This window comes from Penaeus monodon, chromosome 12 (assembly GCF_015228065.2).
Source record: "Penaeus monodon isolate SGIC_2016 chromosome 12, NSTDA_Pmon_1, whole genome shotgun sequence".
NCBI classification, from domain to species: Eukaryota; Metazoa; Arthropoda; class Malacostraca; order Decapoda; family Penaeidae; genus Penaeus; species Penaeus monodon.
In genome coordinates this window covers 12,255,620-12,280,363 of record NC_051397.1, presented here as the reverse complement: position 1 = coordinate 12,280,363, position 24,744 = coordinate 12,255,620, and the positions used below count along the sequence as shown (strand labels likewise).

The 24,744-nt window shown below is 40.3% G+C and overlaps 1 pseudogene; it reads left to right on the top strand.

The window, feature by feature from the left end:
• LOC119579623 overlaps positions 1-24,744 on the top strand; it is a 56,510-nt pseudogene that overhangs the window by 30,572 nt on the left and 1,194 nt on the right.

Here is a 24,744-nt window from a genome sequence, read left to right as displayed (position 1 = left end):
TCCAGAGAGAGCCCCATCAAACTTCCCAGGCACACAACCTTTCAATTTGCTCTGAGGCAGTCACTAGATGGATGGGGGAAGGGGGTTGAAGTGGACCAACATGTTAGCCAAAACTAATGCATGCTCAGTATCAGACTTCAGCACTCTGGTGAAGCTTGCAATTCTAGAAGATCTCTAACAAGGTTATGGTCAATGTCCTTGGCCATACTGCATTATATACTGTGCCACGTCCAGCAATGTGGGCTACTTGTGCTGGTATCAGGGGGTCAGTAATCCTCAATCTCTGGGACCTTATAAATTTCTGGAAGAAGCTATTTATACTACTGGTATCAGCTAAGCCACAATGTCAAACACAAGACATCCAGAACAATGCAGATATTCTATTGATGACAGCTGTCTACTACAGAAAGTTCAGCATAATACACCTGCATCAAACTGACCTATGCAGGATTAACAGTCATTCCATGACCATTTAATTGTGTATGCACTAACAACCTTTACATTTCATACACCAAAAGAATTTATATCAGTTATCCATTATTATCATTCTTAAAATACTAATTCCTTGATAGTAAAGATTAGATCCAGAGAGCTTGCTCCATTATATTAAAATTATTATTGGAGTCCACATTTCCATGATCCTTCCTATATTCATTAAGTTCCTTTTCACACAGTTTTCCATATAATCCATTGTATAAAGTTCCCCCCAAAAAAAAAAAAACTAATACAGAAATATTTTTATTATCAGCAAACAAATTATCTCCCCTTTACCATTTTAGATTCATCCTTGGATCATGTCTTCCACAAGTGAACTGCAAAACTCCAAAATACTAAAAAAAAAACACACGAGCTACAGGGTGTAGAGCCTTGCTTGCGAGCCCCAAGCACTGTGTGTCTTCCACCTAGCTTCCAGGGTTATTTATTTGTGCTGTAGCCACAATTCTACAGGGCAGGCTATTATTTTAGTCAAGTAAATGATGAGAATTTGTCCGATCTTTCCCTTGCATTTCTAAAAATAAAAAAGTATATTAGTACATTTACTAATATTAAATAAATTTCTCCATATTCCTCAAAAGAAAATCTCAGCAGGGTTGGTTGTGGGTAAGCAACCTCATAGGGGGAACCTTTTCTATTTTTATTTTAAAAAATTTGGAAAATATTTATATGATTTCATTTACGAAATTCCAGCTTAAGCCACAGTTTTAACCCCCAATTCCAAAGGGCTCTGTAATAAACCAACATGAGAGATAATACATCCTGCCCAGTACCTTCTTTTACAAGGGGGAAATTTAATAATATTATGAGCTTAGGGCACAGAGATCTTTTCATATAGACATGCCCTAAGGTTTTTGGGATCATCCCAAAATTATTGAAGAAAATAAAAAAAAGGGTTTACAAACCTATTCACATCAAATCAGAAGGACACATGTATGCATAAAATGCATCTTATTGTGCAGCTATTTGTGTACAATTTTTTTTTTTTTTTTCTAAAAAAAAAAAAATTGTTTTAATACATTAATTTAACCCATCTTTTTGCATTTCCATTTTTCAGAAAAAAATTACAGACGGTTGTGGGGGGTAAAAACCCCTCAGTAGGGGGGAACCTTTCCCTTTTTCACTTTCATTCTATATAAGTTTGGGGAAACATTCAAAAATCACTTCCCAATAATTTGGGTATTGTTTGTAGAAGAGCCTCCAAATTTGGGGATAAATCGCAATACAAAAAATTTTGAATTTGGAAGATGTTCCCCAGAGGGGTGAATTTCACAATTTCCCTTTTTAAAAACTTTTGAAATACCCTTTTTTCTTTTCCCCAAACCAAAAAAGGGTTTATGGATGGGCAAGGGACAAGGTTTAAAAAAACTCAAATGCAGAAAACCCCAAACATTTAAAATTTTTGTCATGAACAAGATTAAAAATATATACAAGTATATAAAAAAAGGGCTGCACAGTCACCTCAGCAAGTCAAAAAAGAATTACAGCAAATTCACTGAAGAAAAGGGAAGGAACCTTACAGAAACTTTAAAAATAAGAAAAGGGCCTTGTACTTAAAAAGTTGGCCCACACCAAAACATTATGAAATAAAAGATTTTTTAAAAACCAATCTATCCAAACTCCCTGTTAAACAATTTTTTTTCTTCCTATCAATTGCATCAAATTTCAAAGTTTGACCCTAATTATTATTATAACATATGCCCACTTTTTGCTTAAATAAATTCTGACGGGTTTTTCATAGAGGCCCCAGGCCTCGTTGCCGGGGGTTATCGTCGCCCGATCATGTGCGACCATTCAACCCCAAATACCAGGCATCCCATGCCGTTCCTTCGTAATACTACAAAGATATGTTGTATTTTAGTTTAATTATTTTAAATTCTCATTTGCCATACTTCATGATAAATCAAGACTGAAGGATACTTTTGTTCTTATAGACTCCATACTTGATCATTATTCGGTCTATAGTCCGAATAAAATAAGCAGTGTGTAGCATCATGGAGTTGATTTTTTTTTTTTGTTGCATGGTAGAAATGAGAAAGTGTTAAAACCGACTTAACACAACTTTCAGTGGCAGAAAAATCATCTTTTGCCGTGTTTTTAACAAAAAAAAAAATCATGGCATGTTATAGATAAAAACCAAGGCATGTGTGTACTGCCCCCGGCAGATGGTCCTCCATGCCATGGCATGTGCGTACATGCCACCAGTCAGCAATGGGTTAATAGGACACTGAATGAAACATTACTACAATCTTAGTGTTTTTTCCTGAATAAATTTACAAGATAAAACTTTTACTAAAAATTATTTCACAAGTGAAAATTAAATGGGGAAAAATAAAGAAATGCTCAATTTTTTGAAGGTTTGCTTTTCAAAATTCAGATAGATAATATTCAGCAGTATAGGTAATAAGGTCTAGAAGGTGAGCAAGTATTTCAGTTAGTCAATTAGATAATTCAGGTATACAAGGATGATTATTTCCTTAATCTACCAAATCAAGGTAAGTGATCATGCAAAGGCTATATAAAACAAATTTTAAATTTCAAATTTTGAAAATTCTGTTTTTTCCTTTTTTTTTCTGAAAAAAAAAATTGTTATTAGTGCATTTAATAAATAACATCCACCTAAATGCATTTCCATATTCATCAGAAGAAAAAGCTACAGCATGGTTGTGTTGTGGGAAGCCAACCTCAGTAGAGGGAACCTTTTCCATATTCCCCATCACTGAACTCTAATAAAAATATGGGAACCAGCATTTCAATTATTTCACTTACTAATAATTTACGCGTATAGAGTAACGAACAAGAATATTCCGATCTTTTGATCTGTTTTTTTCCTTTTTTTTCTGAAATATAAGAGTTATTTAGTACACTTTACTTAACTCAACCACAATGCACTTACAAATATTTCATCAGCAGAAAAAGCTACAGCATGGTTGTGGTTGGTTGGTAAGCACCTCAGTAGAGGAACCTTTTATCTATTTTCATCATTTAACACCAAATATTGGAACGGTATGTGTTAGGATGTTCACCTTACTGAAAAATATCAGCTGTTAAGCATGTAGCTAACTCCACTCCAAACCTGCATACATTGATTGTCAATATCATTTTAGTTTATCCCATACATTCCTCGCCCCAGTATTGATTCGAACCATGGAAAATGGTCCTTGAATTGGAGCTTATAACACTCATCATAAGAACTGTTTTGCTCTTATTTTCCTGTTTGGTCATCAATCAAGACCTCCAAACATTCCATAATAGACATGCTTATAGGGTTTTTGTGGACCACACTATAAGAAACAATTCTTTACTTACCAGAAAAAAACCACAGATTGATGTTAACGCAACACTACATTTCAGTACAGTCAGAATAGACACACTGATGATAAATGCAAAATTGCAACAACTTTTAAGTATGTCCAAAAATTTGAAACTTTTTCCTGGAAAAGAGAAATGTATATTTACAATATTTTAATAAGAGTTAGCCCATCTTTTATGCACTGAGGGGGCGGATTAGCGTGCTCATCTCGTGCTACCTGTCTCGTGGGGGGGTTGCCTGTCTGAGGTTGCCCCGTTTCTCCACGAAGGAAAACTACCGTACAGAGTGTTTTTCAGTAGTAAGTTTCGATTTCAAAAGACAACTAATTGGCGTCATCCCAATTCTGTCCTTTAGTCATCCAACCTCCCCACCAGAACATTTTAAATTTATAGTCGAAAAAAAAAATAATGAAAAGGGGGGGTCATGGTGAATTTCAGCTATTCTCAACATTTTTTTAAAATATCAAGTGCCTCTCCCTCAAGCTGCTGACTAATAAATGTTACGCAAAAAAAAGCCACCCAGAAAGAGTTTCATATGCTTGACAATCCCAATTGGGGTTCCTGTTTGGTTTGTTCTGAAACCATAAACATCTAGTAATCATAACCTGTCTGGCTCAATACATCTACCTGTTAAATCAAATGGAGAATTTGTACAGGCAAGTTCTATCAAGTAAAAGTTCCCGCAGAAGTTTTGTAACGCTTCTACAGGCTGACCCCATTTCTACAATGAGATGAAGGATCCACTTATACTTAATACTTTGTCATGTGCATGTCAGCTCCAGACCTTATGAACCTTATGAAGATTCAGTATTTTGGAGTCTAATTGTGTCATCACGTATGCCCTTTTGAGCTTTCCGTTTGAGAAAGCTGATCATTTTTCACACAAATCATCAAAACAATGACAGACAAGGGGCCCAGACTCCAATTTTTTCCCCTGATAAAATCTAAGAGCTCTATATGCTGATTAGAATTCTGCTTTACAACAAAAAGGCTCTTTCAAATTAGGGGGAAATCATATGGAAAATTTTTTCACAATATCTGTTTTATAGTTATTTTGCATTTTTTTTGTGTTACTTTCAGAAACTAAGATATACAACTCCACAGAGTCCCAACAAAAAATGTGGCAAAATATTCAGAGCAGAGGAAGATAAAAAGCAGAAAATAATCAAGGGGAACAAGGATCCTCGACTTATGATCACTATGGGAAAATATTCAGTATTCAAGAATAATTAATTCCTTAATGTTATCATATTCAAGATCACTTGATGAATGCATGTGCTTGCAGTCAATAAACATTTCTACTTACTTATGTATATTTTGATGGTCTGTTCTTTTCCCCCGACATTTTCTGAAAATGTGAAAACATCCATTTATACCTTTGCTACAATAATCAAAATGCATTTTCATATTCTTCAATAAAAAAAAGCTACAGCATGGTTTGTGTTTTGGGTAGAGCCCAACTATATATAAGCGACCTTTTCCCCTATTCATCAATTAAATTCCTTGGAACATGGGAAAGAATTCTGATTTTACTTCTGATAATTCAAGGCATATGGTATGTAGAGTAACTAACAAGAACTGCTTTGTTTGAGGATCTGTTTTTTCCCAGATTTTCCTGACAATACAAAAGCTATTTTGTACATTTAACACAACATTTGCTGTCCATGCATTTTCCATATTCCCTCAAGAAATCTACAGCATGGTTGTGTTGTGGTACAAACCACCTCCGTAGAGGGACCTTTCCTATTTTCAATCAGTTTTATGGAAACCATATGGAAAACAATAGCAGCAGGAATTTCTTATCTTAGAATTTCAGTTTAGCACGAGACTCGATCAACCCCAAGACCTCCGCTATAAAAAGACTTTATGGAAGTTTTACCCACATTTTACACCTCCATGTACAGTATCTTTATCACATAGGAATTACTCTTTATTAAAACTTAAGACAGTACAAGAATATTAATATCAAGACATGCTCATATTGACTTTTGGTGGATCACTATTAATCATGTTATTCAAGATAAACATAATGGAATATTTAACAGGCTCAACATACCATTTGATGTTCAATCAGAATAGACAATTCTGATGTATGCAGAGAGTACATCTTTACTTGTGCAGCTCTTTGAAGTACAATCCTTTTTTTTTTCTTCTGGAAAAAAAGTACTTTTAGTACATTCATTTACATCGATCTTAGGTTGCATTTTCCATTATTCCAATCAGAAGAAAAACCTACAGCCAGGGGTTTGTGTTGTTGCGGGTAAAAAAACCGCCCCTCAGCAAGAGTGGACCTTTACCATTTCATCATTTATTATTCTTCTACATAAAATAAATGGGTCATTCAAGATATTTACCTTAACCGATGAATTCACGTAAAGGCTTGTAGAACCCCCTAATTTTGATAAGTTGTCCTGCAATACCAAAATCCTAGTGTTACTACCACCTATCTCATTAATCAATAAGATTATGATTAGGGTTTAGTATCACTTTTTTTTTGTTCTGTGTGTGTTTGTGTGTGTGTGTTTGTGTGTTGGGTGTGTGTGTGTGTGTGTGTGTGTGATGTGTGGTGTGTGTGTGTTTGTGTGGGCTCAAGGCACTGCGAGACCTTTAACACAACATCACGAGAAACACAACACGTCAAATTAGTAACCGTTGGGACCTCACATCATTTCACCTTTCCTTAAGTTGGCTGGATATTTTTTTCTATGCGCTATGCATGAATCGGTGGGTGGTGCATGCCCATCAGGTTGTGAGTTAATATTAAAATGTGACTAGTTTTTCCCATTCATCCCTTTTCATATTCTCAGTAAAGCAATACAAGCTGGTTAATTTCGTTAAATACAAAAATAAGGCAGATATTTCACCACATAATTACAGTGGTTACCCTCTAAAAACTTTAAAAATCATTTCTCCTCAACTCTTGGCCAACCAACCAGGTTACAAATGGGTCAACTATGACAGTTGATTTTTTAATCGTGAGTTCCATATGTTCAAGAACACCACCCACACGAATTCTACGGGTCATAGGATACCAACAAGACGATCTAACTAACCATAACTGTGGCCCAGTGCATCTACATATAAAATCGATGGGAGAATTACAGCAAGTCTAACCAAGTATGGTTAATGGTTAACAGCAAGAAGAAATGTGCTAGACATCTAAGAGTCTGTAGCATAATCAGTTAAATGTTCGGGAAGGGTGGGCTTTTGAGTTAGTGATTATTGTCTAATCTGGCGCAAAGAGTGAGGTTAGTGTCAAGAGGTTAGGGTTTGGGTGTTGGTAAGGAGTTCAGATTATATTAAGAAAAAAATATACACGAAAAAGATTGAATGATTTATGGCGTTGAGGAAGAGAATAGGTTGTTGAATGGGCAGACAGTGTGGTGTTCTTTAGGATGTCTGATAGGTTGGGATGTCGGTTGAAAGTAGGTACTAGGTGTGGGAGTAAAGCCCGAGGTAACTGGGGTTTTTTTCTCAACACGTGGGGCCACGACAATAGGAATGTGTGGGTTGAAAGGGGAACATTTACTAAGTAAACATAAGGGTGGATCAGATTGTGGACAGATCAGAATAGAGGTGTTAGTACGGGTTGATGGCCCATAGCGTAATCGGGACGAGAGCTGGATCTTCACCCACGTCTGTTGCGTATGAAGATTGGAGCTACCTCAGAATTGTCGTTTTTTACAAGAATGTACATTTATTATGCGGGAAAGCGTGACCAAAAAGCTTGCCAAATTCAATTATAACAAGACGGGTCTTAAAGTGTGGTTAATATCCGGGGTGTGGGAATACTTGAGAAAGACGTGGTTTTATGATAGTGGACATAGCGAAGAGTGGCGTGCTAGAGTGTATCTGCCTGTTCATTGCCGGCGATTCCAACATGGCTGGGCACCTAGCAATTTGATTTGTTTTTATTAGGCATGTAAGGACAGGTAATAAACCCGTTTTTCTGGATCTTATAAACAAAGGGGGTTGGTGGTGTTGTATTGACTTTATGAGAAGTTAATGAGTTGCGGAGGGGGGTTCAGTAAAAATTGTAAAAGAGGAAGGAAGTGAGTATGTGTGTTTTAGAGCAAAAAGGAGTGGCATACAGTTCTGTGTAAGGACACTGGATTCAGGAGGAAGGAGATGTTGAAAGTACGAGTTAGGAAGTATTACTGCAAACCCACCAGGAGGTGGATTTTGGAAGCCATCAGTAAAATGAATACATGAATAATCACAGAATAGAGGTAGGAGACATGGTCACGGAAATGTGTGCAGAAGGACAGTAGGAGGGATTATTTGATTTGGTGGGCGGTGCAAACAGATAGCCAAAATATGGGGTGAAAGTATAGCCAATGGAGTGGACGGAATGGACAGCTGAACTTTAGAGGTTGGAGCATGGGGAAGGGGCATGGGAGGCGGGTACCATGCGATTGGAGACCCGGAGTAGTGTACTTGTGGAGAGAACGACAGGTCACGCCAGTAGGGGGTTGTGAGGATATTTAGTTTTTTTTTTTTTTTTACGTGGGGCACATCTTGGTGGCAATCGAACAATCAGGGGCTCGGAGAGGAGACAGGGCAAAAACGCGTCGAGAGAGCGATGGTATGTGCCTGTTCGTGTACCGGCTCCTCACAACTGACTGGGAGGACGAAAGGCGCCTAGTGCTAAAGAGCAAACACGACCACAGTGATGGATTGTTATCAAGATGGGCAAAGGAGAGGAGTGAATTTGACGCCGAGTGGATATGGCATTCCCCTATCAAGAGTGGAGAGGAATCAAAGTAACATGAATAATGAGGAGAGTTTTGCGATCTGAGTCGTTTAAGATTCGAAGACGGCGGCGAGCTTTTTCTTTAATGTGTAAATATGGTCTCGCCAGGACAGTTTTGGAGTCAAAAAGGAACCTAGAATTTTTGCCAAATGAAACGGCTTGGAGTGGAGTGGCCATATCAGAAGAGTGGGGGGTAAGGGACTACACGTGAGCGAGAGAAAGAGAATGGCGGCAAAGATGTTATTAGGTGAAAAAAGCAGGAAGCCATGGTTTGTGGCCCAGGAGAGATCTGATGAGATTTGCAGATTGGAACGAACTTGGTAGAGATTTGGTATGTGTGGTCAAGCCATAGATGGTTTAAATCTCAACTATAGTGTGACCGGGGCTCCTGGGTGGTAACTGAGAATATCATTACAGCAAGGTAAATAAATTGGTAACTGAGCAACTGCCTTGTGTTACACCTTCGGTTTGGGTGAAATAGTGTATGATGTGCATTGAGGCCATTTGACACTGGAAAGTGCATTTGGATAGAGGTCGGACTTTATGAAACACCCTGTTTCCGACGTAAGCCTAGAGGACAATTGTTGGAGATTTGCTTACCTGGCCCTGTCTTATCATATGCTTTTTCTAGATCAAAACAAAAAGCTTAGTATGGATTCATAGGCGGTGGCAAATTGCAGAGTAATATGTCTCAAAATGAGCAAGGGGTCAGCTGTGCTTCATGGCACTACGCAAAAAACCGAATTGGGAAGAGAGAGACAGTTGTTGATATGCAAGATTAACCATTAAGCAGAAGTTTCAACCATTCGCTCTAATAGTTTGCACAAGCAGCTAGTTAGTGCGATGGGGCAATCCTTGAGGAAGGGTACCGATGGTTTATTGGGTTTTCAGGAAGGGAGGATAAGAGCTCGCCATTAGAGTGGAATATTTTGATGTCCATACTGCATGTTGTATTTTTTACTAGGGAAGGTAAGGAGGAAGAATGGGAGTTTGCCGGAGCATACTGCTAGTGATACCGTCAGGGCCTTCATGAGTGTTACGGCACGATTGTAGGGGCAGTAATGGAGTTTTCAGGCAGTCCGAAATAAAGGGGGGCTTATAGGACTCCCTCAAGGATGGGGTGAGGTAATTGGGGGGTTACGTTCTCATGGTGGTCTTAATTATCTAGAATTTTTAGCAAATGGTGAGAATCACTACTATATCCTGTTGTGCAACATCAATCCCCCAGTTCATTAGCAGACTTGGGAGTATCAGAAAATTCGGTTTATCTTTTGTGATATGGAGGAACAGGTGCAGGATTGGGGGATGTTTTGCTGATAGTTTGTTATGGATTCGGCGCCCAAACATTTGAGGATGATGTCGAGATGTAATTGCTGAAACATAATTTCGCCAGCTGTTTGTTTTGACTATTCCGATTGTACGACGGAGATAGGCAAGATGCTCTTTTAAAATAAAAAGGAGGATACGGGGCTGATAGTTTATTTGGAGTACCCTCTCTTGTAGCGGATAACTGTAGTCCAGGCTGCACCAAAACAGGTATTACACGCGAAGATGCTTTTAGTGCAATCAAGACATCTCCACCATCGGGAACACATTTGGAGGTATTTGGTTCTTTGAGGTTCGAGGGATAAGTGTATGTGGCAGCTCTTAAAGACTGTAGTGATAGAAACCACTCTCAATGTTCTGAAATGGAGGTGAGTGGGAGGATGGCAGGGGTTAATGAAATGCAGAGATTGCAAGTGGAAATATATGCCAGTCGCTCTATCACAGTCACCACGTGGGAGTTAGGAGTGGTACTATGAAGTTTGAGAAAGTAGCAACTGGAAAGTGTTCACTATATTGAAGTGGTCTAAGACTGGACCAGTTGGAAATCATAAATGAAGAGGAAGAGGGGAGCATGAGAGAGGTTCAATGCATGAAAAAGAGATATGTCGTGTCGTGTATCAAAGTGCGTGGGGCTCTGGATTTAGAATAGTAAGGTCAGCTGTGGAGAGAATCGCTCTAGAGATCGGCCTCGGGAGATTTGGAATAGAATCAACCCCCATAAAGTGTGGCGGCAGTTTTAATCAACCAACATATGAGGAAAGGTGGTTGAAGGGTTTGGAAATTAGGATTTTTCAAAAGCCACAAAGTCAATGGGGTGAGGGAAGGGAGAGAAGTAGACTGCATATCCACAAGTGATCCAAAAGCGAGAAGGAAGATCCCGGATACCTGTGCACGGACCACTTGGTTTGAAAGGGAGTGTGACATAAGTGTTTGTCTGAAATTGATAGCTATGGATTGAGACATAAGGGGACATGTGGGGAAGAAAGCGAGAATGAACTGGGAAGATTGGTATTGGCGATGTGGTAGAAAGGCATCTCTTGAAGGCATACCATAGATGGCTTATCGGAGGGAACGGATTGACGAGTCCGAGTCTGTTGGGACGCGGAAACCGAGAATAGTCCAATGAGATAGGTTTTAACAGCTTTACCTATATAGATTGTAGTACCGTGTTTGGAGATTTTGACTGGGGGAAGAGCTATAGGGTGGGTGGGAAAGGAACTGAGAGGTCTCCGAGATTGGAGCGCGTGTGGGAGTTGGGTGTTCTCATAAGGAGGGGTATTCGGAAGTGGGTAGTGGTGTCTGAGGACGGGGCTACTTGTTTGACGTAAAGGCGATTCACGTGTGTAATCAAGGAGGAGTGGAAGGGATAGGAGGTGGATTGTGGTAGGGGGTTAATGTCTGGGTGCTGGGTATGGGGACCGGGGGGGGAATGGGCTGTGTTGGGAGGGGGTGGAGGATTGGGTGTAAGGGGTCTCACGTTATTGAAGAGGAATGGCATATCGCCATGATTACTTGGGAGTGTGGAAGGAGCAGAGTTGTAAGATTTGGAGTTGAGGTGTCGTTTTTTCATGAGGTAAATCTTGATATTTTTAGTCAATAGGATTTCTTTCTGAGTTGGCTTGTGGAGTTTTGGGGGGCTAAGGATTTTTGTGCGGTTGGGAAGAGCGGATTGGGTCGCACAGCATCAGGCGTCAACGGGCGGTGGAGGTGCTTGTGTGGTGGGGAAACGGGGGGGGTTTGCCCGGTTTGTTCTGGTCTGTTCGACGGTTAGTGCGAGGAGGTGGAGGGGCAGGTGTTGGGGTTGTAGTGTGTCGAATTAAATATCTGTATTAGAGATTGGAGTGTCCCTGGAACTTTATGATGGCAAAAGAGTTTGAACTGGGGATCGGTTGGGAGGTACTAAGAGGGTGAATGTGGTGTGGAGTGTGTTTAAGGAGAATGGGTCGGAATTGAGGCGCATAATTTACTGAGTAACTTGAATCAGGACGAGAAACCACGTGCGACGTGACTATCCCTTCCTAGTCTGGCTTCACGTAGTGTGAGTCCAAGTTTTGAATCTGAGAGTTTGCTAACCCTTCACTCTCAAATTTGTAGGTGGGACCAGTCCCCTATAAAAAATAAAATATATAAGGGCTCACCCAACACAGTTTGGCCTGTTGCGTGATTGTGGTGCAGGGGCAGTTAGATCGGGTAATTGCCGAGGTTTGGGCACAATGTGGGCATTGTGGTGTTGAACAGCATGTTTGGCATGGTTGTCCTTAGAGCCAACAATTTTGGCACTGAAACGTGGAGGAGGTTGGTGTTTGGACCAAACATGAGGGATTCTCCTACCTATGTAGAATCTAAGGGGAAGGTCATGTCTAACGGAAGGTTAATTTTTGCCTATGTTATGGGATTTCCTTTCCTCCGCCTTTTTTCGTTTTTTTCGATGACCTCTGGGGGGCGATGGAGTAGCTTTCACTGATGTTGTCAGTCTAGGTCTGTGGAACAGCAGATAGTCTTCTCTCCCAATCGTGACCAATCTGTCATAGTTGGGCATTATGCTGGGGCAAGATTTGAAACTCGTTCCGGTGCAGTTAAATTGATAGGGTTGGAATGGGTTCTGTTAGAGGATGGGGTTAACCATAGGTTCTGTAATATTTTGTAATTTCTATAGCTTTGGTTTTCGGAATGTATTTACTGTGACAGAACGGCGGAGCGGTTTGTGGTCGGCTAACCGGAATGAGACTTTGAACCTACTTGTTTTTGGAGACCTTGTTTGGAAGCGAAGGAGTGTTTAGATCACTAGTAGGGAGCTGTGGGAGGGATCGACGAAAAATGGTCCACATTTGGCTGCACTGAAGAGGGTTATTCATATTATTGATAGTATAGGGGTAGTAGAAGGGTGGGTCGTGGAGTATGGAGTCGTTTGAGGGATAGGTAGGGTAGTGGTTAGGGGAGGTGGGCAATAAGGCTTAGGTTATTAATCAGGGCAGGATGGGGTGGTTGATTGCTTTGGAGTTTGTGGTGGTGTCGGTGTTGAAGTTGAGGCATGCTGGGAGAGTGGAAATGTTTCCTTAAAAGGGTTGCATTGTTTGGCTACTGTACTAGTAGGGGGCATTGGATGAGGGGGTAGTTATTGCAGTTTCAGAGCCGGTGGTCAGAGAGCCTGGGGTCAGGGAATCGGGTGGGTTTACATGTTGGGCTATTTGATAAATGGGCCAAGCCTCATTGACCCTGAATAGTGCAGATAGGTTTTGTCATTACTGGCCATGGTAAGCGGTCTTATGTTTGGGGATTAAAAACAGCTCACCCCTCTCAGGGTCCCCTTGAGGGTAAGGGCTGGTAACTAAGTCAGGGGAATAACCGTGCCCATGGCTCCCTCAGGCCGTTCAACAGACTGGCAACAAGTCGACCTTCATCCTTTCAGGGCACGGCTGCTCACACACGTAGGAGGTGTGGATACGTCAGAGGGTTTGGTGACGGTACGAGAACCGGAAAGGTTGGGAAGGCAAAATAAAGACCATGGAAAATTAGTTGAGTCGAGGGGCTAGGTCCCCAGGTTTTTGGGGAGTGGTTTTCCCTCTCATTGGGTCCACAGTCTACCGCCTCCAATGAAAGGAGAAGAAGAGCGGAGCGAAGGAAAGGCAGGGAGAAGAGAGAGGGGACAACACCCAAGATAAAGGAGAGGGAGCAGCCCCCGGGCTGCCACCCGCAGCCAGCCCAATCACCCTAGAGGCCCAGAGCAAGCCCCCGAGGCCGCGCAGCGCAGCAGCCAGCTATCCAAGGGGAGCGCGAGGCAGAGCGCCACTCAAGCCGCAGGCGTGCAGAGCCAGGGAGTGGGGGGGGGGTTTTGGTTTTGGGGGGGTTTTGGGGGAAAGGGGAAAGGGAGCAGGGGGGGGAAAAAAAACCTAAGGGGAAAGGAAGCGGGCTGGGGGGGGGTTTTCATTGAGCCGGGGGGACCCCGGGGCAGGGGGGGGGACGGGGGAAATAAAGGGGGGGCCCAGCCCCAAAGGGAGGAAAGCAGGCCGGAACCCCGGGGGGGGGGAAAAACGCCAACCCCGGGGCCCCCCAGGGGTAGGGCGTTTAAAAAAAGGGAAAAAGGAGGCCCCCCCCCAGGCCGAGGATGGAAAAGCAAAAGAGGGAAAAAGGAGGGGAAGGAAGGGGGGAAAAACAAAAAAAAAGGGAAGAAAAAAACAGCAAAAAAAGGGTGGGGGGGGAGAGGTTTATTAAACTTGGGTGTTGGGAAAAACCCCCCCCAAAAAAGGGGAAGGGGAAAGGGGGGGGTTTCTACCTAAAACCTAATAAAATTTAATTTAACTTTTAAACAAAAAAAGGCCTTTTACTTTTAAAACTTGTACATGCAGTCTCCAGAACATTATAAACCCGGAACAAAAGATTTTCTTGAACCCAAACATCCCCCCAATGAAAAGTAAATTTAACCATCACCTAAATTGCATCAAGATTCAGTATTTTCCCCCTTATTATCATAAATTGGCCATTTTTGTCCTTTTCTGGATTCATAACTTCACTTACATGAAACCAAAGAAGAACAAATTTAAAATTTCTAATACTTTTTCTTGAAAAATTATTCTAAAAGGCTATTCAAATTGGGCAAAAAATTGAGAAATTTTGGGATTTCATGGTAATATTTCCTCATTTTCAAATCAAGATCAGTGATAAAACATATGCTGGATAAAAAAAAAAATTTAAAATTTAGTTGTCTTTTCCCCCCCCCCCTTTTATTTTGAAAAAAAGAAATGTACGGCCTTTACTAAAAATCCATCTCGATATATTTCCAATTTTTAGAAAAAAAAACGGGGGTAACCCTAAGTGAGAAACCCCCTTTTTTATTTTATCACAGTTCACACTTGTACCCACATGTTAACCCCTTATTCCCCGGGTTTTCTGAAAAACCCTAAGAGAAATTAAGCTCTGGTGATATTGGCAGTGGCCAGACAGGGGGCGGGTTCCCCCTGCGTTAAACCGAACCCTTGCTCCCCCCACTGGATGTTTCACACGACAAGTGAACCTGCCAACCATGGGTTTTGCTATGACGTCTATCACTCACCCAGCAGAAAGGGTTAAGTATAACTTTTTTTCCCCTTGCTGAAAGTCAAGCATAGCATGTAGATTTTAATCTATGAAATTTTTAAAAAAATTTTCCTTTTATTAACAGCAAATCGTGCTGACAAGGGAAAAATCTACAACTATATTGAACCTATTTCAATATATGAACGTTTCAATCTGGAAAAATTTTGAAAAATACCTTTTTTTATCTTTCCACCCTTTCCCAAGAAAAATTTTTGGAAAAAAATTAAAGATATGAAAACTGAAATCACATTTTTAGCTACTTTTTTTTTTAATCTTTTCGTCTGGTGCTGGACCTAGAATGCAAAAGAATTTGATTGGGGAAATCAAACCCAAGCTTTGCCGTATACAACAGCCAGAAGAGGGAAACCTTCCAACGTATTAAAGAGGGCGAACTGGGCAGGGTAAGGGGGTTTTGCCAGCGAGGCCCAGTCAGTAGATAAGCACAATTTTTGGGATCGGACCAAAAGGACAAGGCATGAGATTCGGAACGTGCAAAGGGGAATTTTTGTTACTGGTTTTTGGGGCACTGTTTGGAAAAGGAAAGGGTATTGTCAAGAAACGGGAAGTAGGGGGGTTTTACTAGAGAATAACCCCCTTGGGCAAAAAGTTTATAAAAGTTTTTGTAGAAGGGAAGAATAAAAAGGATGAGAGCAGGGGAGAGGGGGGTTGAGGGGAGGTGTAATGTGGGAAGAACAGAAGGATGAAGATTCATAGGAAAAGGGGGCAGACAATAAAGAAAAACCGAGAAAAACCGAGTAAAAGAAGATAGAGTACTGTTGGGGAAAAGCGGTGTATTTCGAAGGTGAGTAAAGGGTGTTACACATCAAAAACTATTTCAAAAGAAAAAAATTTACCAAACTAGGAGGGAAAGCAAAACCGTGATGACATCAGAAGCGAGCCAAGTGGTGTCCAAACATGTCCGTGTTCGCAGCATAAAACGAACACGGATTTAAAAGGCTGATTTTCCCAAACGGCTCCCCTTCGAACATTGTCCCCCGGGTCTATCCCCGTGAGCAGTTTCGAAACGTGGTAAAACCCTTCGGCCCAATCTTTTCCCCAGATCCGTTCCATCGTTTCACCGCTTATGAGTCATCCTCTTTTCAACTGGAACGTTTTTTGTCCTCAAATAGTTCATGTGTAAACCCCCCTAATAACCTGGGGGGGGATGGCTGGGAGGAAAAGAAATGAAAAAAGCCAAGGAGGGGGGGTATAGCAGCAGCAGCAGAGCGGGGTCGGGCAATTTTTTAAGGAGGCATGGTTCAGGAAACAGAAAGTCAAATTTAGATAATTATCTAGTGTTTAAATTGAAACTTTAAAAATTGTTTTTTGATTATGTTTAAAGAAAAAAAAGGGTATTCAGAACATTCAATTTCACTTTACATTTACTTTTATCGGGAAAAATTTGCAAAAAAATCATAAAAAAGAATTCAAACAGTTGGCTAATACTAGACACGAAAAAAAAGTAGGTAATCCCGGCACCAGGAAAGTACTGTTACTTTGTTTTAATAAATTTGTTTTGAACTAGCTGGCTCCATAAGTGCTCACCCACCAAGCCCTAAACCCTATAGTTTAAATTTTTTTTTTTTTTTTTTTGGGGGGGGAAGGGGAATAATTTAAATGGTTTAGTTAAATGTAAAATCAATGGGGGTAAGAGGGATTGCAAGAAAGGGTTTAAGAGTGAATTACATAGTTTCAAATGTCAGGACAGAAATCCAAGAAGGGGGGGGGTTGGGGGAAATTTGGTAATTCAACCAGAAATTATAAAGATTCTAAAGTGAGGGTAAAACCACATGAAAATACCCCTATGATTGGTAAAAAAAAAAAAAAAAAAAAAAAAACAACAGTTTCAACTTCATGATCCACAACTGGTATTTATTCAGATAAGAGCAAAAATAATAAAATAGGAGTCTATAAAAAAACAACGGGGCCTGTGGGACTCTCCTCGGAAAAGGGGAAAAAATATTTTAAAATGCCTACCTTTTAAAGGGGGGAACTAGCCTCAGGGTAGGAACATGAAAAATGAAATTTTGTGCCTTTCCAAAGACAAGTTGACAGGAAGTTGCCTGTACACGGAGGATCCCGGGGCCAAAAGGTAGTTTGTTCCCAGAAGTCACCAGAAGAGGGCAATTTCTTACCAACAAATTTGGTTAACCTAAAAGGGGGGTCAAGAAATATTATTATAGGAAATGGGTTTTTTTGCTTTTTTTTGTTATGCAATACAAGTTGTTTTTGGGGGTAAAAATCTTTTTTATTCAACTCGACATTTTGGGTCCCTTTAATAAAGTTCGGCCCAAATTTTTCAGTTTTTTGGATCAAAAAAAAAAAATAAAGGGGACAGATTTACTGACAAAGTTAAGGAAAATAAAAAAAAAAATCACTTTTTATTCACTACAAACCCACTTATTTTATTTTTATCATTTAATAGTTTTAAAAGTGAAAAAATTTTTTTATGCAATAATTACTTAACCCTTATTCCGGGCTCAATTCACCAGAAATCCCGGAGTAATTAAAACTCTGATGAATCTAGAGGGGGGACAGTGGGCGCGGGGTCCGCTGCTTGAAGCCAAGCATCCCGCTGCACATGTTTTGGTGTGTTGTAAGTAACCCTTTCCTTGCCGACCATGCGGTTTTTCTATGACACTACAACGTGACCCCGCAGTGAGGGGTTAAAAAAAAAATGTACTAGGGGAATTTCCTTGCCCCCCCCCCCCCTTTCTAAAGCAACTAGTCCTTTTTGAATAGTCATGATTGAAAACCCTTTGAAAAAAAAATTTTGTGATAAAGCCGAAAGGAAGGCAAGTGTGCCCCCTGCTCTCCCAAATTTCTTATTTTTCTGCAGGGTCAAGTGGTTTTTTTTAATCATTGGTGTTTTTCAAAAACAGTATTTTAGCTCAAAGACAGGATAAATGAGGGAGAGTTTGGCTCTTGTGGTATTTCCCTTTATGCAGCTGTAGCGTAGGTAGCTTCTTGAGCCAACACTTAAAGGATGCCAAACCAGATCAGCTACAGAGCAGAAGGAGAGACAGGGGGGAGAGGGAAAAGGAAGAAGCAACAAGCACGGGAATGTCACAGTACTACAAAATTTTAAAAATTTAACCAAAAATTGACAGGGGATAGAGGGGCATGAAGCATTTTTCCGGACAGTCTTTTTTTTGCAATTTCCACACAAGTGGATGTTAAATGGGCTAGGACTCAATGGTAAGGTTTAATGGGGTTTAAAAAAAAAAGAAAATGTGCTAGAATTAAAACATGTAGCCCCTATGTTAAGTTAGGGAAGGGGGTGGTTAGTGTTAGTTTTCTAAGTGGGCAAAAAGGGAAATTTGGTGAGTAAAGGGTTGGGTTGGGGTTTAAGGGTTAGATTAGATGAAGGATATGTATGCTTTTTAGGAAAGAGAAAGGTTTTTTAAAAGTTGGGGGTTCTGTAAAAAGTTGATAGGTTGGGAGGTCGGGGAAGGGAGGATAGGTGGGGGGAAAACAAAGAAGTAGGAGGAAAAGGGGATGTGGGAAGAGAAAATGAAAGGGAGGATTGTGGGGGTGAAGAATTCCTTGAAAAGGAAAAATAATTTTAAAAGAGGAAAAGGGTTGAAAGGGGCAGGGGGGTTGTGGGAGGGAAACCGAAACCCAATGGGAAATTTTTCTTATGAAAGATTAGACATTTGGAGATTTGGGGGGAAAAGTCTGGGGGGGGATTAAAGAGGGGGGTTTAGAAGGGAGGTGGGGGGGGTTTCATAGGAGGGGTATTGAATGGAGGGTTGAGGAAGGGGTTTGGGAAATAAAGGGTTAAGGGAAGGGGGGAAAGGGGGGGGTGGGGGGTGATTTGGGGGGGGTGGGGTCGGGGGGAGGGCTTGTTGGGAGGGGTTAGGAGGAAGGGTGTAGGGGGGGATATCGTGAGGGGATGGATATCAGCATTACTGGAGTGTAAAGGAGGGAAAATTTTAAAATTTGGAGGTTGAAGTCCCGTTTTTATTTAAATAAACTTTATATTTCAAAGTTTTTTTTTGAGGGTTTGGGGTTGGGGATTTTGGGGGAAAAAAGGATTTCTTGTGGGGGGGGGAAGAGAGGATTGGTGCTCAAGGGTAGGGGCCAAAGGGAAAGGGGAGGTTGTGTGGTAGGGGAAAAGGGGGTGGAAAATTGTTTTTTCTGTTACGGGTAGTGCGAAGGGAGGGGGAAGGGTTGGGTTGATGGGATTTTAGTTTGTAGTGGATTGGAGTGTCTGGGGTTTAGGTGGCAAAAAAAGTTTTGACTGGGGAAGGGAGGAGGTAGAAGGGGGAGTTTTGATGTAGGGGGGGTGGGTTTTTGGAAAGGTAGAATGAGCAGTATTAATAAAAAGTAAGGTGAGAAAACCACTGAGGGGTTCTTGTTTGGCTTCAGTAGGGGCAAGTTTAAAACTAGTTTCACCCAGACTCAAATTTGAGGGGGGGACAGCCCCATTTAAAAAACTTATGGGGCGCCACAGTTGGCAACGTGGTGTTTTTTTTCAGGGGAGTTAGAGGGTATGCAGGGTTTGGGGACATAGTGGGCATCGGCTGTGGAACGGCAATGTTTGGGGGTGTCCCAGACGCCAACAAAATTTTTGGGGAATGACGTGGAGGAGGTGGGAGGACAAAAAGGGAGGGTTCTCCTCTAGAGCGTTAAAGGGGAAGGTTTGTCTAGGAAGGTAATTTTTCTATGTTAGGGGGTTTTTTTCTTTCGACCCTCTGGAGGGAGGAAATAAATGTATGTGTGCACATAGTTTGAGAAAGGCAAAATAGGTCTTTCCACAATCTGACCCAAACCTTTGTCATAATTGGGCAAATTTGCTGGGGAATTGAAACTTCCGGTGCAAAGTTTGAGGGGGGTTTGGATGGGGTTCTGAAGGATGGGGTTACCCCTATAGGTCGTTATTTTGTTAAAAGCATAGCTGGTTTTTCGGATGGGGACTGTGACAAAAAGGGAGCGGTGGGCCCTACGGGAAGACTTTACCCATTGGGGAGCATTTGGAAGGAATGTTTGGTAAGCTGGGGAGGGATCCACGAAAAAAAAAATTGGTCCATTTGGCCCTAAAAAGAGTATTCAAGTTGTTAGAGATTGGGGTGTAGAAGGGCGGGGGTGGACGAAGATGGGAGTTAGTTTGGGAGGTAGGTTATAAAGGTGGGAATAAAGGGTGTAAGGGATTAAAAAGGGGATGGGGTGGGTTTTTTGGGGGTTGTGGTAGAGGTTTGAAGTTTAAAAAATGCTGGAAGGGGGAAATTTCCTTTTTAAAGGGGTTTATTGTTGGCTACTGTACTATAGGGGATTGTAGGGGGTGTTTTTGCAGGTTCGGAGCCCCGTGGTCCCCCAAAGGGGAGCCGGGGGGCAGGGAATCGGGTGGGTTTACCTGTTGGGGCAAATTTGATAAAGGGGCAAAACCTCATTTCCCTAATAGTGGGATAGGGTTTTTCATTCGGCCATGGTAAGCCTGGATTTATGTTGGGGATAAAAACAGTCCACCCCTCAGGGTCCCCTTGAGGGGTAAGGGCTAGGTAATTAAATCAGGGGAATACCGTGCCCATGGCTCCCTCAGGCCATTCAGGAATGGCACAGTCAGCCTTTCATCCTTTCAGCACGGCTCTCACACCTTAGGAGGTGGATAGCAGAAGGGTTTGGTAAAGGGACAAACGAAAAGTGGGAAGGAAAAAAAAAAAAGACCAAATGGTTGGGGAGTTCCCATCATTGGGTCCCCAGTTCCCCCTCTAAGCCCCCCACAAACAAAAACCCGGGCAAGGGATTGGGGGGGTCAATGCGTAATATTAAGCATTATTTAGACCTATGCAAGACATTACGTTGGGCAAATTTAACATTATTTCACTAATTTGGCCATTACTGTCGTGATTGCAGAGCTACAGCCTCTCAAATTAGGTTTCCTGTGCTTCTGATTCCCCCCCCCCTTCAAGAAGCCATACTAACCCACATGTGGTTTAGTATGGCAACTGAAGCTTCACAAAATTATAAACTATTTTAGAAGCCAATATGAAAATTGTTTTCTAAAAAAGAATCAAATTTGATAAGCATACCTACTATATAATCCTGTACACCAGTTCTTGGGGATTGCTTGGGAAGGGAGAACAATGATCAATAGTGTATTCAATAAATGAATAACTTATCCTGTGTTGATAGTCCTACTCAATTTTTAGTAATGAATATACAATTAAAATTTCCCCACATACACCACCTTGGATGAATTTCCTAGCTACCTATCTCAGACATATGTTTGTATGTTTAATATTTGGCAAGACTACCAATAACAATAGTTCATTTTTTTTTTATGGTAATTAAATAACATTTGTGTGGTCTGATTTTGATTTGGCAACTTACCCCAGCCACCAGTAAACAAACGAGGTCACGTTGGGCTAGTACTCCTTGGTGACAGTGCTTGGAGATCTGTAGTAAAAATAAGGACAGTCCAGTGTATATCAGCCCAACACACATCAGTTACTTATACAATGATGGATAGTAATAAAGGGTTTTTACACTTTCCAAACATTTAATGATATATTTTTTTTCTAATACATGAAAAAAAAGTTCATCATGCTCGTGCAACAAAGCAATGCAAGCCTAATTAAATCAGTCAAGTTCTGCTAGTCTGTGACTCATGATCTAGATCAATTGAAGATGGTCACTTTTCTTCCAGGGATAGATGCTATTTGGTTAACTAGGAAGATCTACAATCTATGTTTAGTCTGGTAAGTTTGTTAAATATAATGCATCTCCTAAAACTCCAAAGCTAGCCAAGATGCAACAAGCCTAGGAGCATATTACATTGTAATCATGATGGGTGGTAAGGCAGCCTTGTTCACTCACCTGTTTTAACTACTTAGTTCTACAAGCAAACCACACACCTTTGAAGTACCCCACACAAGTAGTAAACTCTTGCATTCTTACTATCCCACACATCTTTCACGAAAGACATTGACACAAGGTTATCCTTGGTCACATACCTTCTCAGTCCATCACCCGACTTCATAGTCCCATGATTTGTGCTTGTCTGAACAATCTTGTTAAGTCCAGAAATTCAAAAGTACTCTGCATCTGTCAACACTGACCCTGCCAAGTTTTCAAATATTAGCATTACTAGTTTACAATTATGCATAAATCAGTAATATGTGATTACCAGTTCCATATTCCTTAAAGCTTACTTACATATGCTGACCAACTAACCCAAAAATAAATCCATATCTCCTAGCCACGGCCATTGGTTGCTGTAATAAAATGCTCTTGCACTGATGTGGGTAATTCCCATGATGAAACACTTCCACTGATGGGCCCAAATTTTAATTTCCACATGGAGAAGCAGCAATTTCCTTTTCCCTCAGAGATGTTTCACTACACTTTTCAATAAAAGAGTGGCTTCCGCATTAAAATTTTCCACAACACAAGCTTTCTATCCAATGAAAAACCTAAATTTATGAAGGAATTCTATGAAAATTCATTATCAAGAAGTTAAATGTATGAACTTTCGCTCATGAAAAAAGAAGCAGACCTCTTACAGGAATAAATTAGATATACTTAAAGGTAAATGAAAAACTATTGCTAGCTGAAAAATATAGCTTAACCTCTCCGAGCCCTTTATCAAGGCGGGGCAACCGATTTTTCAGAGAAGTTTAAAACAAAACATAATTTTTACTGAACAGCCACATTATCTTAACCAAGGAAAATAAAACCCCTATATGATGACCTCCTTTTTTAAAAACAAGTCTTGTATCTCTTCAGAGTGTACAAGACATTTAATACATGGTCCTTTTTTTATATTCTCCCTCAAATGAGAAACAATTAACCCTTTAAAGCTTTCTTGGGTCGGATATCCAGAAATTGTGTCCACACTTCTTCTTGCGGCAATTGGAGGCCCTATAAAATACAAAACAAATTGAGATGCATGCATCTACAAAAAAATACTTTCTAACAGGGATGATAAAATTAATAATGAACCAAATTCTTTATACCAACATACCTAGGATGAAGACGAGCATAGCACTTGCGGCAAATCATTTTGTTCCCAGTTGTACTTTTCAGCCAAAAGCTTGAGGGAAGGCTCAATTACACCACCACGCAGACGTAGAACCAAAGTGGAGAGTAGATTTTGAAAGGGACTAGCATTGTTTAAACTCACATACATTAGTACTTTTCATATAAAGATCTTAAAAAGGATTTCTCATTATATTAAACATTCATTATAAAAAGGGGAAATTTGATCTTAACACCATCCTGATGGGTCACATGTATAGGTGTCATAACTCCTTGATTGTGGGGTAAGGCTGTGCACACGCGCATGGAGCAGGAAGTTCTGCACATGTAGCGGACTCCCACACCCAGTGTCAGGAAGTTTATGACACTTGGATTTCTGATACCTGTTCGGTTAAAGGAGTGTAAAAATCTTACCTTTCGAATATTGTAGTCAGAGAGAGTGCCCACATCCTCAAGCCTGTTTGGGCCAGCGAAGATCAAACGCTGCTGATCCGGAGGGATGCCTGTAAAGTTTTTCAATACACTTATTAACAACAAAAAAATATTTTTATTTTTGCACAAAATGGTTTTACTGTAATTAAAAAAAAGAAAAAAAAAAAAAAAAAAAAAAAAAGTAGAAATTCCATATAGACTAGCCAGCCCTAGTGATACCTCAAAACAAATTCGTTCCCTTAGAAGTTCTGAAAAGCCAACCAAAGCTTTGATTGACGCGAATCCTTCTAATTTTAAAAAATTTTCTTCTCAGTGTCCAAGGATCAAAAATAAGGAATCAATGTTCCCATTAAAACAAAAAAGGCATGCATGATGCCCCAAACCCAAACCCATAGAAATGGTATGAAAAAATTTAAAGATAAATCTTTCTTTTATTTTTTAATACCTTTTTCTTGTGTCTTGATCATATTTGGTTTGTATTTTTTTATTCAGACTCTTGTATACATAATGACTTTTTTAATAGGGTATGAAAAAAGTGTAATTAAAATTTCTAGAAAAATGTGCAAGAGCAAAACAGGTAGTTTGGGCACTCATTCTCTGTAATACCCCAGACAGTCATTTTATAGTGAAAACCCTGCATTTTTTTTTTCAAGTTGTGGAATAGAAGGCTTTTCTACCCCTTCACCTCAATACCCTTTGAAAAAAAAAAGTGTGAAGAATAAACTAAAAAAAAATCACCAGACTGATAATTAAAGTATCACATGAACGATCTGCTCCACAATTAATGATCTTTATAAGGAGGAGGGAGCAGGAAAATAAGAAAATGGGAAAAAATTTCAGCCTACAAAAAAACCCAATGCCTGAAAACCTTGGGATCTTTAATGTCCCAAAACAAATGAAAGGGTTTTTAAAAAAATGAAAAATTCCTGCCCAAAAAATAATACAAAAACTTCCATTACCCTCCTTGTCTGGATCTTGGCCTTACTTCTCGATAGTACGAAAGGGCCCCCTCAAGGGTGATGGTTTTGCCCCCTGGGGGTCTTCACAAGATCTGCTCTGGGAGTAGAACGATTACCCCAAAAAGGGTCTTAAGCAGCAAAAAAATTGCTAATTTAAGTTTTATTAAAAAGATATTGCAAATGCAAAAAAGGTAATCCCTTCCCCCAAAAAAAAAGGTTTTGGGGAAACCTGGATGATAAGTTTTTTCCAACAAATCTGTTTATCTTTTAGAACAATCTTGTGAACTTGATTTTTTTTTAGTTTTGCCAATTTTTAATTTTTTTATTAATAGTAAATTTTTAGAAGTTGTTTTATTTAAATTGTTTTTTTCCTTTTAGGCAAGATTTAATTACCTTCTTATAACCTTTAGCTTT